Here is a 6340-nt window from a genome sequence, read left to right as displayed (position 1 = left end):
CCCGGGTGGGATCCCCGCGGCATGGGCTCCCTCTCGATTTTCCGTGAGCGCCTTTGTGCGCCGGGACCCGAGCGGTGCCAGGCTCGGCGGCCGCCGCGGTTCACTTGGACCCTTTGCAACTGGTGTCGGCGGCCAGGTGTGCGAGGGCGCTGCCGCCCCGGCGCGTCCCCGAGCCTGCTCCGCGCGCCCCGGAGCCACGAGACCCGAGCCCGCCGCGACCTGCTCCGCCGGGGTGGGAGCCCAGGGCTCCCCCAGACCCCACGCTCACCTGGGCTGCGCGGGGCGCACCTGAGATCGGTACACCTGGACGCAGACCGTACCTTAATGTCTTGGATTTGGGGCTTTGAGAGAGCCTCCCTCTCGCCCCAGCCCAAGTGGGGACTCCCCCAGGAGACCCGTTAGAGATGGGGACCCGCCCTAGTCTACACCTCCAGTTGAGGTAGCTCGCTGTGTCTGAGTACTTGTAAATTCTGGATCACTTTCCAACACCATTTTACTTTGGGGAAGATGGCCTCTCCTATTGCTGTCATTAGGGCTTTGGAGGGGTTCCACACCCACTGAGAGGTATTGCAGGCTCCCCAAGTCTCACCCCTTCCTTTCTTTTCAATGACTACAATGCCCATGCAAAGTCTTTGCGCGGTTCTGAGCCCCGCTGCTCAAATCCTCCTCCTCATCCTCCTGTAACCCCAAGTGCTGCTGGCATCTCGCCTGGGCAGGAATCCCTGGTGTTTGGGCTTAAAATCCGGAGACATTTGGAGCGGCGGCGAGGCAGTGGAAGAGGAGGCTTCCCGAGCCGAGCCGATGTTTCAGCGAATGCATGGCTGCTTTTCTTTTCAAGGTTTCACTTCTTGCCTCAGACAGTAGGAGAGAGAGAGAGACAAAATAGCGAATAAGATAAGTTCAGATTCAACTTGGTTCAGACACGTGTGAGTACTTTGAATTTTCGCTTGGTTTTGCCACTTTGAGGAGGAGGTGGAATTAGGATTCCTGGAAGGCTTTTTTATGTTAAACAACAACAGAGAGCCTCAAAGTAACTGTGTGGTGGGCTGTTCCTAATTTCTCTCCTTTCAAAGGATGCCATTCTGCAGCTCTTTGGGTTTGGGACCCCCTGCACTCTTGTGTAGAATTGTAGATCTTGGGACAGCTAGTCTATTGAAATTAAAGTCAATGACATCTCACCTCATCCAGTAAAGATTTCTTTCTTTCTTGTTTTTAAAATTGGGGATCCGGAGGTTTCTGGGCATGCTGCTGTAGTTCTTAGTTTGGTGGTGTGGAAAGTCTGTGGCTGATGGGCTCACACCATCTGAAAGTTAAACCAGTCTGTGTGGACTTGTCACATAGATGGTGTGTACTGAGTGTCACAGCTAGTAAGTGTGTGTGTGCAGAAAGCCTTTCCTGCACAATAGTAGATTAAAGACTTTGTAAAATTTCACAAGTCACTTACTTCCCTCATAGCAGAAAAAGGAGGGAAAGAAAATAAATTGTAATTCCTCCTGTTCTGAGCTGTGCTGCTCACAGTGTTTGTGATGCCCACCTTGTAACTTTCTTTCACTTTCAAAGTGTCTTTGAGTATTGTTCTAATTGGCTGGTTAGCCTTTTATTAACAGTGGGAAATGCCTTAAGTGAACTCGTATTGAGAATTATTTAAAAAAAAAAAATCCCCTAACAGGAAACTGGTGTTTAATTTGAACACTTTGCTTATTTGTGTTCAGAGGTAGAGAGTTCATTTTGTGTGTCTCCAGCTTTAGTCGAATTTAGTCTACACTCCTTCTTTTCAGCCTCCAGGACTTTGTAGCTTTGTGACATCTGCTGCTCCCCTCCGCCTTCAGTGCTTTCTCTAATTTGTTGTGTTTCAAACCTTCATCCCATTTTAAAACCTTACATTACACATCTCTTTATCTACTCCTTTTTATTCCCCTGAATCTCCTCTTCACTCACCTGTTTTTGTCTTAAAATATACATTCAATTGAGCCTGGTTTGAATAAGAAAATATAAATGCCGGATTCAAAGCTCTTTTGTTCCTTGAAGTTTTATTAGATGAGTTTTAACACTAGCTTCATTTATGTAAATTTTCGACTGGCTTTTCCAAGTCGTATTAAGCACATTTGGTAGTTTTGTCTCAGTGCAAAACAACCTAAATATAGCTTATAAACTTTCAGACATCTGCAGGGGTATCAGAGAAGAAGGGATGGAACTTTAGCCAAAGTGCTCTGGCTATACAGTACATCCCTGCTGGGAATTGCTGCACCAAATTGTTTGCAGCTGTGAGGAACTGAAAATACTTTTCTTAAGACGCACTGTAGTGAAGTCCTTGCAAACAGTGTGAACTGAGTGTTTACAAGAAAGTGGGGGGTTCTTCAGGTCCCCACTGCAGCATCTTCAGATACATTCCGAAGTGGGCTTTTAAAACAGACCCTAGGGGCTGGGGAGATGGCTAGGTGGGTAAAATGCTTGCCAATCTAGGATGAGTTCAGGTCCTGAACACCCACATAAAAAGCTGGGCATGCCTCTGCAGTTCCAGTGCACACTCGTGTGAGGGAAGAGGCAGAGGGTGGATACCAGGGACTTGCTAGCCAGCCAGTCTACCTCAAATGGCAAGCTCCAGGGTCAGTTGTACACACGTGTGAGTGCAGACACACACAGACACACACACAAACACACACACACTGATAGTCTGTAAGTTAGATGGTAGAAAAATGCAGTAGTGGTACAGGGATTATAATATCATCTCCTATTAACATCTTAAGTTGTATTGGCTGCAATTAATGGGTCGTTATTTGTGTCGAATTACTAGTTATAGCTCATACTTTGTTTATATGTCTTTTTCCCTTTGCTTTTGATGGTTGAACCCAAGGTCTCATGCACATAGTTCTACCACTGAGGCACACTCCAGCCCCGCCCTAGTTTATCTAACCTGTTTTCTCTCTCAGGATTCCACTGGTCAGAACACTAGTCACGTTAGATTGCCACAGTCTCTTCAGCTCAGGCTGACTCTGATCGTTTCTCATATAATAATAATTATTATTATTTTTGACAGCTTTGACCATTTTGAGGAGTCCTGGCCACATAAGTTACAGCATGCTTTTCTCCTCTGAATTTGTCTTTTGTTTGCCCCAGGGGTAGGCTGTGATTACTCACACCTCGGACCCCAGCCCTAGGAAAGCTCAGGTGGAAAGATGGCAGGTTTGAGGCCAGTCTGGCTACGTGCTGAGTCCCTGACATAGTCAGGGTTACTATTGCTGTGATGAAACACCGCAAAAAGCGAGTCAGGGAGGAAAGGGTTCATTTGCCTTCTGCTTCCGCAGCACTGTCCATCACTGAAGGAAGTCAGGCCAGGAACTCAAACAGGCCAGGAACCTGGAGGCAGGAGCTGATGCAGAGGCCACGAAGGAGTACTGCTCACTGGCTTGTTCCTCATGGCTTGCTCAGCTCGCTTTCTTATAGGAGCCAGAACCACCAGCCCAGGGGTGTCCCCACCCACAATGGGCTGAGCCATCCCACATCAATCACTAGTTAAGAAAATGCCCCATGGGTTTGCCTGCAGCCTGATCTTATGGAGGCATTTTCTCAACAGAGACCCTTCTCTCTGAGGTCAAGTTGAATATAAACTAGCCAGGACAGACACTATCACAAAACCAGGAAACACAGCCATTGTGGGCTTTGGATTGGAACATGACCAGGGCAAAGTGGCTTCTCCATCACCCATCAGTACCATCTGCAGGGATATCAGACTCATCTTGATCACTGGCTGAGATAGCATTGGTCTGTTTTTTCTGCTGCTGAGTTCCTGGTCTCTACTTTTCCATTCTCTCCTCCTGGGAAGGAGTCTCCTAGCACAGCCTGTATTTAAGTAGTCGAGACTTATGACCCCTCCCCATCCCTGGGGGAAAATATCTATCTACAACTGTGTGTTATTTAAATTTGAATATAAAACTAGCCAGGAGAGACACTGCCACAAGACAAGGAAACACAGCCACTGTGAGCTTGGGATTGGAAGATGACCAGAGCAAAGTGGCTTCTCCATTACAGGTCACAGTACATACCATCAGCAGGGTTCTCAGACTTATGGGAGGTTTTCTCTTTTCCTTCACTTAGTTACTTGGTCATTATCAATCTGAACTCCTGAATACTCACCATATCCTTTGGGCTTTAATCTAACCCTTCTGAAGCTCAAAGCCTTACAGCTTGCTTCTCGTGTCCCTTTGATAAGTTCCTACCAATGTGGTTTGTTTCTTTTTTAAAAAGCATGTCTCTAGAAGATGTTTCAGGTCCTTCTTGTAGAGTGCCTATCAAGAACCAGTCATTTCATTAAGGAATTGGTTTCCTAATGCTTGGAACTTTTACTGGAAAGCCAGGTCTGACCCTGAGTGATGGCATATGCCTATAACCCCAACACTCTGAAGGCAGATATGGGAGAATTGTGAGTTCAAGGTCTACTTTAGCTATATACTTTGAAAGAAGCCAAGGTCTGGGTACTAGGTGGACTTGCTAATGGAATGTCATTAATTCCAGGCTCTCATGTGAAAAATACATTTGTGTATAGAGATTTAGATATACCTCTGTGTGTGTGTGTGTGTGTGTGTGTGTGTGTGTATGTATATATCTGCATACCTATGTGTATCTATATTAAAGTAAATATGAACTCGCACTGGTATAATACTGATAGTGATATATATATATATATCTATCTATCTATCATTCTGGATTCTCCCCGGTTTATTTGGAAACTCGCTGCAGCAGTGAAGAAGAACCTGTCTCCATGTCTTTGTTTGCTTTATTCTTCCTTTCCACTATACAGGTTTAGCAGAATTGGAATTGACAACCTTTGAGAGCATGAACAACCTCTTTGCCAGCTGGAGTCCAGTGCCCATAGGCAGGGCCTTTTGCTTTTAAGTTTAATCTCCACCCATTTTCACAGTCAGCTAGCTGAGTATCTCTGCCTCCTAGCTCCTTTCATGAGATGGTTTTACACACTTGTAGTTAGCATTCTTATGTCACAGTCTGCTTTCCATCTAGGGACCCTTGACCTTGTAATTTAATTTCTTATACATATTAAGATTAATCCTTGGTCTTACAAAGTTCTGTGGGCTTGACATGCCTATCTTGACAGTATCATATCGAATAATTTTGATGTATTAAAGTTCTCTGAGCTTTTACCCATCATTCCCCTTGTCTCCTCTCTGTGGAAATCAGTAACCTTTTATTGTCTCTGTAGTTTTAGTTTTTCTAGATGTCATGTGACTTTTCTGTACTATCGTCTTCCACTTAGCAATATATATTTAAGGGTTGTCCATGTCCTCTGTAGTGGACAACTTATTTTTTTATTTTGCTTTAGTGTATGGGTATTTTACCTACATTTATGTCTGTGTGTCATGGTGTGCCTGGTGCCTGCAGAAGCCAGAAGAGGGTGCCAGATTTCTCTGGAAGTGAAGTTATGAAACTGCAATATAGGTGCTGGGAATCGAACCTATGTCCTCTGGAGGAGCAGCCAGTGTCCTTAACCACTAACCCATCTCTCTAGTCCCAGCTCATTTATTTTTATTGCTTAACATCATTGCACTGAGATGATGCATTTTAGCTTAATTCATCTGTTGAAGGACATCTTGGCTGTTCCCAGTTTCTAGCAATTATGAATAAAGCTGCTATGAACATTCTTGTGGGGTTCTAGGGTAGTCATAAGTGTTGAAACAGTGAGGTGCATGCTTGTGAGTGGGATGGAAGATCATAGGCTAGGATTGTGGTTGTGTCTGTAAGGTATTTCAGACTATTTTCCAAAGCAGCTGGCTGCTACTCTTGCATTCATAGCCACAACATCCCAGTTCCTATCATTGCATCTCCTTGACAGCACTTCATTTTCAGAGATTATTAATTCCAATACTGAATAGTAATATCTTATTGTTATTTTAATTTGCTATCCCCTAATAATATTTATGTGTTAACACCTGTTCTCGTAATATTTTCTGTTTATGCATTTTTTTGATGGTAGGATGTCTGTTTTGCCTACTTTTTTAAAGCATTATTTCTTACTATTTAAATCTTGTCTGTGTGTCTGTGTGTCTGGGTGTGGATATGTGCCTGAGGACAGGTGCCTGTGGAAGCCAGAGGCATCAATCCCTTGGATCTGGAGTTACATGTGGTTGCCTGCAGCTCAGTGTGGGTGCTGGGAATTGAACTCAGACACTCTGCAAAACTCATTTTAATTGCTGAGCCCACCTTTTGCCTACTTCTTAAGGAGTTTTTAAAAATATTGTGTACAGTTTTAGGAGGGTTAAAAGGTTTAAAATTAAAGAACAACTTTTTTTTTTTCAGTGATGGAGAGAACCTTATATATGCCCAATAT

At 44.4% G+C, this 6340-nt stretch overlaps 1 protein-coding gene across 3 annotated transcripts in view; it reads left to right on the top strand.

The window, feature by feature from the left end:
* Positions 1-6340, top strand: part of Eps8 (epidermal growth factor receptor pathway substrate 8) — a 172736-nt gene that overhangs the window by 250 nt on the left and 166146 nt on the right. The window contains exon 1 of one of the 3 annotated variants that reach the window (XM_036180597.1): positions 751-926. The exons of the other annotated variants lie outside the window; for them this stretch is intronic. The gene's annotated coding sequence lies outside the window, so the exon portion shown is untranslated. Of the gene's footprint in view, positions 1-750; positions 927-6340 lie in introns of those variants that run through there. 3 annotated transcript variants of the gene reach the window in all.

This window comes from Onychomys torridus, chromosome 3, assembly GCF_903995425.1.
Source record: "Onychomys torridus chromosome 3, mOncTor1.1, whole genome shotgun sequence".
NCBI lineage: Eukaryota > Metazoa > Chordata > Mammalia > Rodentia > Cricetidae > Onychomys > Onychomys torridus.
Note: the sequence above shows the minus strand (reverse complement) of the source record. Positions and strands in the feature narration are given on the sequence as shown.